This window comes from Pseudophryne corroboree, chromosome 3 (genome assembly GCF_028390025.1).
Source record: "Pseudophryne corroboree isolate aPseCor3 chromosome 3, aPseCor3.hap2, whole genome shotgun sequence".
Lineage (NCBI taxonomy): Eukaryota > Metazoa > Chordata > Amphibia > Anura > Myobatrachidae > Pseudophryne > Pseudophryne corroboree.
This window is the reverse complement of record NC_086446.1, coordinates 330,229,446-330,240,348: the sequence shown is the minus strand read 5'-3', so window position 1 is coordinate 330,240,348 and position 10,903 is coordinate 330,229,446. Positions and strand designations below refer to the sequence as shown.

The following is a 10,903-nucleotide window of genomic DNA, read 5'->3' as shown; positions in this document are numbered from 1 at the left end:
AACAGCGGGAATGAAATGAGTGTATTCTGACGCTACCAACTGAGCAAAACAGTACTGTAGATCTTCAGCGTTTGTGTATTGCACAGGACCTGAATTTCCTCCCTGTGCAGGCCCCCAGGGGGGAAGGGCGATGGGGGTAGGGGGAGACGATGGAAAATACTGTGCCTTTGAAATGCAATTACATGAGCGTCCGAGTACACTACGGCATACTGTAAACCAACACCAATGGGAAGGAAGTGCCAACCTTATTTTTAATGTGTTCCCGTGACATTCACTGTAACATTTTTTTTTTCTCTCCAATACAGTACATCCAATGGAAGGATGCACACAGGTTTCACATAAATCAAAGTACATCTGCAGGAGCGATTCTTTACGCTAAATGCAACCTACAGTACAGTACTGTATGTACAGTTTAATGTATACAGTAGGTATATAATACAGTATACTGCACATACAGTCTACTGTATATACAGTAATCTGTAAATCTGTAATTTCATAACTGTATCTGATTTCATTATTTTTGGCTCTTCACAGGATATCTCCAATGATAAGAGATGTGAATAAAGAAAAGAGAGTGGAACAGGCACGGCGATGGATTGAGAGTGGTGAAACATTTGATGATGTCATTTTCACAGATGAATCGTCTGTTGCCCTTGAGCGGTTCTCCAGAATGTCATTCAGGAAACGTAACCATATCTCTTTAAAACCACGCCCAAAGCATCCATTGAAAGTCCATGTATGGGGAGGCATATCACGATTAGGAGCTGGTCCCCTATTATTTTTCGAAGGTACAGTACTATACTTTATTCTGTGCCTGTGTTCTGTAAAAATACATGCTGTACTGTAGAGTACGTGTAACTGCACAATAAAAGGAGTTGCTTATTAATTAACAACATTTTTTGATTTCTGTAGGAATCATGGATAAGAAATTTTTCCAAGAAACAATAGTAGAGGAATGTATGGTACCATTTGTGAATAAATATTACCCAACTCACCATAGGATATTCCAAGACAATGATCCTAAACACTCCGCCTCAGCCAAATTTATGGAAGAGAAAGGTATGAATTGGGAACGCACACCACCAGAGTGAGTATTCTTTCAACAGTGTACAAGTAAAATTTTGGATAGCACTCTAGTACTGTAAAAAAAATATTTGTTTAATAAACAGTACAATATTGTATGTTTAATTTTCTCTATTTACTGTAATGTAATTAATTTTTTCTATACGCTTTTTTTTATTTTTATATAGATCACCAGACATGAACCCAATCGAATTAGTGTGGGCTCAATTGAAGAGGTACGTTAGGAGTGTTACAAAGCCAACAACAAAACAGCAACTGGTGGATGGGATAAAGAAATTTTGGCTAGAAGTACTCACACCTGAACATTGTAATAATTATATAAATCACCTGTATAAAGTATTACCTGTTGTAGTCGAAAGAAATGGTCAAGCCACAAATATGTAGTTCTGTACTGTATTTTCTGTTTAAAATTTCAAATTGGTGCATTATTAAAAAAAATTATAAAATTGCCTTTGTCTGATTATTGCATAAACTAATGTAGAATATTATACAGTAGTAATGTTATTGATGTGTATGAACAGTTATTTTCAGTTTTATAAGTCCTGAATAAGAGTACTGTACATTTTGATCAGTGCAGTACATGGAATCGGATGTTGTAATACTTTTTTTTTACATTAATATTGATGTTTTTCCAATAAAGTATTATCAGAGCCAAACCTGACCAACATGATGCCCTAGGCTAGATTTTGGCTGATGCCCTCTTGCACAGATGCTACGTAGTTCCGCCTCTAACCCTGCACCCCTTTCCCAGCACCATCACCCATTTTGGCGCTCCTACCCCCTATAATCTAAATAAGAACAATGTGCACATTTAGTGCCAGCCCAAAACAGTGTACAGTATGTTCTTGCTGGGAAGGGGCATGGTAACACAATAATACCCAAAGATGAAATGACACAACACAGTACTGCAACTTTATTCACATTATATCATGCAGTGGTGTCTCTTATTCTCATGACATCATATCATAGTACCACATTACTCCTAACAGTAATGCCCCTTATTCACATTACACCCCACCACATTCATCTTTATTTACATTAGACCACAGGTTCTCAAACTCAGTCCTCAGGACCCCACACAGTGCAGGTTTTGCAGGTCTCACAGAATCACAAGTGAAAAAATTAGCTCCACCTACTGTATGGACCTTCTAAAATGTGTCAGTTAGTAATGAATACATCTGTGCACTTGCTGGTTTACCTGCAAAACATGCACTGTGTGGGGTCCTGAGGACCAAGTTTGAGAACCACTGCATTAGACCATGCAGTAGTGCCCTTTCCTTATGTTACACCAGAAAATATTGTAGTACACCTTATACACATACAGTACAGTAATGCCACACATTAGTAATGCATTTCATATTTAAATTTTCTGATTTAATTTCATAGAGCCGCAGTCACTCACAGAATATAGGCATGTACTGTAGCATCTCATTTTATTCTGCAGAAGCTGATTATTCCCGTTTGGCTAGTTTGCCGCCTCTGTACAGTATATTACAATAGAAAAAAGTTATAGTGTCAGTGAAAAAAGCACCTCATGACAGATACTGTACACAAGCTCATGTCTAAATACTGTATACTGTAAGCAGTGACATTAAGGGGTACAGTACTGTATATGCAATTGCAGTCGAATTCCGGCAGGAATACGGAAAAAATGGACACGGGATCCCCCATCTTTTTAGAACCAGCACCGGGCTCTGCGCCTGGTCCTGGTGCAAAAAATAAGGGGGACAAAAAAGCGTAGGGGTTCCCCATATTTTTTGAATCAGCACTGGGCTCCACTAGCTGGACAGATAATGCACAGCCGGGGGAGACTTTTATACCGGTCCCTGCGGCCATGGAATTAAATACCCAACTAGTCACACCTGGCCGGAGTACCCTGGAGGAGTGGGGGCCCCTTAAATCAAGGGGACCCCCCCTCCAGCCACTCGATTATCTCTATCACCCCTGTGTATTGTAGCTAGGGGATTGTGACGCTCCTTCGGCATTGCCCCGTAGCCTGCAAAATCTGTGCTGTTATTTGCTCCATAGCTGAGTGCCTCCTAGGAGCTAGGAGTCACAGGCGGTAGCCATTTCAATTGAGTCTGCCCTGCTATAGAATTGTATGTGTACATTACCATATGGTGCATAGAACCTTTACAGTAGAAACTCTCCTGCAGCTTTGGCCTGCTTTACTGTATGTACTGTAAAACTTGTGTTTTGTCAGTTTGCTATGCGACCGAGCCCGGTGTAACGTACTGTAATGTGCATAGACCTCGCTTACAGTATCTCTGTGTATTTTGGCTAGGGGATTGTGACGCTCCTTCAGCATCGCCCCGTAGCCTGCACAGCTTATGCCATTTCTCATTCCATACCCAACTGCTGCCTGCCACGAGGTGGGGGTTCAGGAGGTGGGGGTTCATGGGTAGTGGTCGTTTTGACAGTGTGCTATGCGATTGAGTCCGGTGTACCGTAATACTGTATGCAATCCTACAGTAGCTTATCCCTATCTCCCCTGTGTATTTTGGTTAGGGGATTGTGACGCTCCTTCAGCATTGCCCCATAACCTGCACAAGGGTTCAGGGGTGGCGGCCATTTTGCCAGTGTGCTACAGTATGTGATCGAGTCCGGTGTACCATAATGTGCATACTGTGTATTTTAGCTAGGGGATTGTGACGCTCCTTCAGCATTGCCCCATAGTCTGTACAATCTGGACTATTACTTGCTCCGTAGCCTAGGGCCTCTGTGGGGCAAGGAGTCATAGGTGGTAGCCATTTCTATTCAGTCTGCCCAGCTACAGAATTGTATGTGTACTGTACGGAGCATAGAACCTTAACCTGCATAGAACCTGCACATTATGGTACACCGGACTCGATCGCATAGAACCGCTCATGCAGCTATGCCCTGGTTTACAGTATGTGAATAAAAATAATAATAAAGTGTCTGAAAAAAACTAACATGCATTCGTACTTAAGGAATCGAACCCTGGACTCTGAGTATAGGAAGCGAAACACTTCACCACTTCGCCGCAGACAAATGTATAAATCCGTTGGTTTTGATTATGCTGTAATGGCTACGGGATTAGGACGATAACATACTGTACAAAATTCCTAATCTTGAGAGGCAATAGTGAACTTGTAACACACATCCATTTGCGACAGTGTACACTACTGGTTTTACAGTACTGTATGTTTTGTCTGCGGGACTTGGACGCTCACATACAGTATTCATAAAGTATTGTAGATGGATCATATACTGTATGCTGTACTATTTGCGTCGGTGTCGTATATACAGTACTGTATTAAATAATGCAGCGTAATGAGTACAGTATTTACTGTATGCAGCGTAATGAGACGCCTTAGTAAAGTAGTCCTTATTATGTATTTCAGTATTGTATTTTACGGGAGACCACACGCATGCGCAGTGGTGATTGTAAAAAGCGACATCTGGTGGCTGATCGCAGGTATTACACGTAAAGGTAACGCCAAACGTCAAATGTCTGTCTCCGTGCGATTAGATAGCGTCTCTGTGACTAGGCGCGCCTCGCTACGCCCCAGTACGCTGCGTATGGTCGAACGGGACAAACGCCGCAGCCACTCAAGATAAAGGTGGCTACATCTGTATTTAAAAAAATTATTTGTAGCATAGCTAAAATGTTTCCTTAAGGTCAATTTTTGGTCCAAGTATGCATATTTGGAAATTTCAGTGCCAAGATTTATGGGTTCCTATAGAGTTTTAACTTTTCTAATAGCTGGAACCTAAGACTTGTCTCATACTGTGTGCAACTTAAGCATACAGACCAAGAAGAAAGAAAAAAACAAAAACCTGCAATTAATTGTTGACCTTTTTGTTTGTCAAAAAGAGACTATTCTTTTAAGCCACTCATTGTTTCTTAGAAAAAAGCAAGGTAAGAGAAAAACCTGTAATTTCATTTTGACTGTTTTTTATTTGTCAAAATGAGACTTCTTTGAAGCCACTCAAAGTTACTTAGACAAAATGGAATCTACAGTTTACCCAATATACCACCAAATGGTTGACAGTTTACTAAATATGCATAAGTATATACTTTTTTTTATGGATTGGCAAAAGAAAAATTCACTTGATGCTTTTGACTCAGGCAATTGACATCAATCAGATAATGGAACCATGGTATTTAAAAGAACCTGAGAAGATGGACTCGTCTGCGATTTAATCCCAGGACCTCTCGCACCCTAAGCGAGAATCATACCCCTATACCAACGAGCCTACTGTTCATGTATTTTCATGTATACTAATGAAATTGGAAGTGAAACTGTTGGAATACATTAGTATTTTAAAATACTATCAGATAATTGAACTAAGCACTTTTAAAGAACCTGAGAAAACAGGCTCATCCAGGATATGAACCTGGGACCTTTTGCACCCGAAGCAAGAATCATACACCCTGACCAACAAGCCACTAGCCAAATAATTTCTTATTCAGTTTTTAACATTTTTAAAGTAAAACTCTAATTATTTAAGAAAAAATGCAAATAACTGGAGAAAACACACAATTTCATTTAATGAAGATGAAACATTTTAAAAATAACATAACAACTTAAAACAAAAAATGTGTATGTAGCATTGCAAAAATAATAACTTAAGGTTACTTGTTATCCAAGTATGTATATTAGAAATGTGCAGTGCCAATATTTAGAGGTCCCAATAGAGTTTGGACTTTTTTTGATAGTTGGAACCTAAGACTTGTCACTTACTGTGTGCAACTCAAGCATGCAGACCCAGAAGAAAGACAAAATAAACACCTGCAATTTATTGTTGATCTTTTTGTTAGTCATAATGATACTATTCTTCTAAGCCACTCAGGGTTATTTAGAAAAAAGAAAGGTAAGAGAAAAACCTGTAATTTCATTTTGACAGTTTTTTGTTTGTCAAAATTAGACTTTTAAGCCACTCAAGGTTACTTAGACAAAATGGAATCTATAGTTTACCCAATATACCACCAAATGGTTGACATTTTACTAAGTATGCATAAGTATATACCTTTAAAAGATGGGCTCATCCGGGATTTGTACCGGGGATCTCTCGCACCCTAAGCAAGAATCAACGAGCCCACTGTGCATGTCTTTTTTATGTATATTAATGAAATTGTAAGTAAAACTGTTTGTATACATTAGTGAGTATTTTAAAATGCTATTAAATACTATCAGATATTAAGGACTTTAAAAGTACATGAAGAGATGGGCTCGTCCGGGATTTGAACCCGGGACCTCTCGCACCCGAAGCGAGAATCATACCCCTAGACCAACGAGCCATCTGCCTAAAGTCTTCTCATTCAGATTTTACCATTTTTAAAGTAAAACTCAAATTATTTAATAAAAAAAATGCAATAAGCTGGAAAAAAAGATGTTACATTTTAAAAATACCATAACTATTTAAAAAAAATTATTTGTAGCATAGCTAAAATGTTTCCTTAAGGTCAATTTTTGGTCCAAGTATGCATATTTGGAAATTTCAGTGCCAAGATTTATGGGTTCCTATAGAGTTTTAACTTTTCTAATAGCTGGAACCTAAGACTTGTCTCATACTGTGTGCAACTTAAGCATACAGACCAAGAAGAAAGAAAAAAACAAAAACCTGCAATTAATTGTTGACCTTTTTGTTTGTCAAAAAGAGACTATTCTTTTAAGCCACTCATTGTTTCTTAGAAAAAAGCAAGGTAAGAGAAAAACCTGTAATTTCATTTTGACTGTTTTTTATTTGTCAAAATGAGACTTCTTTGAAGCCACTCAAAGTTACTTAGACAAAATGGAATCTACAGTTTACCCAATATACCACCAAATGGTTGACCGTTTACTAAATATGCATAAGTATATACTTTTTTTTATGGATTGGCAAAAGAAAAATTCACTTGATGCTTTTGACTCAGGCAATTGACATCAATCAGATAATGGAACCATGGTATTTAAAAGAACCTGAGAAGATGGGCTCATCTGCGATTTAATCCCAGGACCTCTCGCACCCTAAGCGAGAATCATACCCCTATACCAACGAGCCTACTGTTCATGTATTTTCATGTATACTAATGAAATTGGAAGTGAAACTGTTGGAATACATTAGTATTTTAAAATACTATCAGATAATTGAACTAAGCACTTTTAAAGAACCTGAGAAAACAGGCTCATCCAGGATATGAACCTGGGACCTTTTGCACCCGAAGCAAGAATCATACACCCTGACCAACAAGCCACTAGCCAAATAATTTCTTATTCAGTTTTTAACATTTTTAAAGTAAAACTCTAATTATTTAAGAAAAAATGCAAATAACTGGAGAAAACACACAATTTCATTTAATGAAGATGAAACATTTTAAAAATAACATAACAACTTAAAACAAAAAATGTGTATGTAGTATTGCAAAAATAATAACTTAAGGTTACTTGTTATCCAAGTATGTATATTAGAAATGTGCAGTGCCAATATTTAGAGGTCCCAATAGAGTTTGGACTTTTTTTGATAGTTGGAACCTAAGACTTGTCACTTACTGTGTGCAACTCAAGCATGCAGACCCAGAAGAAAGACAAAATAAACACCTGCAATTTATTGTTGAACTTTTTGTTAGTCATAATGATACTATTCTTCTAAGCCACTCAGGGTTATTTAGAAAAAAGAAAGGTAAGAGAAAAACCTGTAATTTCATTTTGACAGTTTTTTGTTTGTCAAAATTAGACTTTTAAGCCACTCAAGGTTACTTAGACAAAATGGAATCTATAGTTTACCCAATATACCACCAAATGGTTGACATTTTACTAAGTATGCATAAGTATATACCTTTAAAAGATGGGCTCATCCGGGATTTGTACCGGGGATCTCTCGCACCCTAAGCAAGAATCAACGAGCCCACTGTGCATGTCTTTTTTATGTATATTAATGAAATTGTAAGTAAAACTGTTTGTATACATTAGTGAGTATTTTAAAATGCTATTAAATACTATCAGATATTAAGGACTTTAAAAGTACATGAAGAGATGGGCTCGTCTGGGATTTGAACCCGGGACCTCTCGCACCCGAAGCGAGAATCATACCCCTAGACCATCGAGCCATCTGCCTAAGGTCTTCTCATTCAGATTTTACCATTTTTAAAGTAAAACTCAAATTATTTAAGAAAAAATGCAAAAAGCTGGAGCAAACACACAATTTCATTTAATGAAGATGAAACATTTTAAAAATAACATAACAACTTAAAACAAAAAATGTGTATGTAGCATTGCAAAAATAATAACTTAAGGTTACTTGTTATCCAAGTATGTATATTAGAAATGTGCAGTGCCAATATTTAGAGGTCCCAATAGAGTTTGGACTTTTTTTGATAGTTGGAACCTAAGACTTGTCACATACTGTGTGCAACTCAAGCATGCAGACTCAGAAGAAAGACAAAATAAACACCTGCAATTTATTGTTGATCTTTTTGTTAGTCATAATGATACTATTCTTTTAAGCCACTCAGGGTTATTTAGAAAAAAGAAAGGTAAGAGAAAAACCTGTAATTTCATTTTGACAGTTTTTTGTTTGTCAAAATTAGACTTTTAAGCCACTCAAGGTTACTTAGACAAAATGGAATCTATAGTTTACCCAATATACCACCAAATGGTTGACATTTTACTAAGTATGCATAAGTATATACCTTTAAAAGATGGGCTCATCCGGGATTTGTACCGGGGATCTCTCGCACCCTAAGCAAGAATCAACGAGCCCACTGTGCATGTCTTTTTTATGTATATTAATGAAATTGTAAGTAAAACTGTTTGTATACATTAGTGAGTATTTTAAAATGCTATTAAATACTATCAGATATTAAAAGTACATGAAGAGATGGGCTCGTCTGGGATTTGAACCCGGGACCTCTCGCACCCGAAGCAAGAATCATACCCCTAGACCAACGAGCCATCTGCCTAAGGTCTTCTCATTCAGATTTTACCATTTTTAAAGTAAAACTCAAATTATTGAATAAAAAAATGCAATAAGCTGGAAAAAAAGATGTTACATTTTAAAAATACCATAACTATTTAAAAAAATTATTTGTAGCATAGCTAAAATGTTTCCTTAAGGTCAATTTTTGGTCCAAGTATGCATATTTGGAAATTTCAGTGCCAAGATTTATGGGCTCCTATAGAGTTTTAACTTTTCTAATAGCTGGAACCTAAGACTTGTCTCATACTGTGTGCAACTTAAGCATACAAACCAAGAAGAAAGAAAAAAACAAAAACCTGCAATTAATTGTTGACCTTTTTGTTTGTCAAAAAGAGACAATTCTTTTAAGCCACTCATTGTTTCTTAGAAAAAAGCAAGGTAAGAGAAAAACCTGTAATTTCATTTTGACTGTTTTTTATTTGTCAAAATGAGACTTCTTTGAAGCCACTCAAAGTTACTTAGACAAAATGGAATCTACAGTTTACCCAATATACCACCAAATGGTTGACAGTTTACTAAATATGCATAAGTATATACTTTTTTTTATGGATTGGCAAAAGAAAAATTCACTTGATGCTTTTGACTCAGGCAATTGACATCAATCAGATAATGGAACCATGGTATTTAAAAGAACCTGAGAAGATGGGCTCGTCTGCGATTTAATCCCAGGACCTCTCGCACCCTAAGCGAGAATCATACCCCTATACCAACGAGCCTACTGTTCATGTATTTTCATGTATACTAATGAAATTGGAAGTGAAACTGTTGGAATACATTAGTATTTTAAAATACTATAAGATAATTGAACTAAGCACTTTTAAAGAACCTGAGAAAACAGGCTCATCCAGGATATGAACCTGGGACCTTTTGCACCCGAAGCAAGAATCATACACCCTGACCAACAAGCCACTAGCCAAATAATTTCTTATTCAGTTTTTAACATTTTTAAAGTAAAACTCTAATTATTTAAGAAAAAATGCAAATAACTGGAGAAAACACACAATTTCATTTAATGAAGATGAAACATTTTAAAAATAACATAACAACTTAAAACAAAAAATGTGTATGTAGCATTGCAAAAATAATAACTTAAGGTTACTTGTTATCCAAGTATGTATATTAGAAATGTGCAGTGCCAATATTTAGAGGTACCAATAGAGTTTGGACTTTTTTTGATAGTTGGAACCTAAGACTTGTCACATACTGTGTGCAACTCAAGCATGCAGACCCAGAAGAAAGACAAAATAAACACCTGCAATTTATTGTTGATCTTTTTGTTAGTCATAATGATACTATTCTTTTAAGCCACTCAGGGTTATTTAGAAAAAAGAAAGGTAAGAGAAAAACCTGTAATTTCATTTTGACAGTTTTTTGTTTGTCAAAATTAGACTTTTAAGCCACTCAAGGTTACTTAGACAAAATGGAATCTATAGTTTACCCAATATACCACAAATGGTTGACATTTTACTAAGTATGCATAAGTATATACCTTTAAAAGATGGGCTCATCCGGGATTTGTACCGGGGATCTCTCGCACCCTAAGCAAGAATCAACGAGCCCACTGTGCATGTCTTTTTTTATGTATATTAATGAAATTGTAAGTAAAACTGTTTGTATACATTAGTGAGTATTTTAAAATGCTATTAAATACTATCAGATATTAAGGACTTTAAAAGTACATGAAGAGATGGGCTCGTCCGGGATTTGAACCCGGGACCTCTCGCACCCGAAGCAAGAATCATACCCCTAGACCAACGAGCCATCTGCCTAAAGTCTTCTCATTCAGATTTTACCATTTTTAAAGTAAAACTCAAATTATTTAATAAAAAAATGCAATAAGCTGGAAAAAAAGATGTTACATTTTAAAAATACCATAACTACAGATGTAGCCACCTTT

The 10,903-nt window shown here is 36.6% G+C and overlaps 3 non-coding genes across 3 annotated transcripts; all 3 read right to left on the bottom strand.

Annotated features, from left to right (window-relative positions):
• Positions 1 to 6,277: 6,277 nt before the first annotated feature.
• TRNAP-CGG (transfer RNA proline (anticodon CGG)) lies at positions 6,278 to 6,349 on the bottom strand. The gene has a single exon. It is a non-coding gene; the product is annotated as a tRNA-Pro (tRNA).
• Positions 6,350 to 8,909: 2,560 nt separating this feature from the next.
• TRNAP-CGG (transfer RNA proline (anticodon CGG)) lies at positions 8,910 to 8,981 on the bottom strand. Its single transcript has one exon. It is a non-coding gene; the product is annotated as a tRNA-Pro (tRNA).
• Positions 8,982 to 10,695: 1,714 nt separating this feature from the next.
• TRNAP-CGG (transfer RNA proline (anticodon CGG)) lies at positions 10,696 to 10,767 on the bottom strand. The gene has a single exon. It is a non-coding gene; the product is annotated as a tRNA-Pro (tRNA).
• Between the last annotated feature and the right edge of the window lie 136 nt (positions 10,768 to 10,903).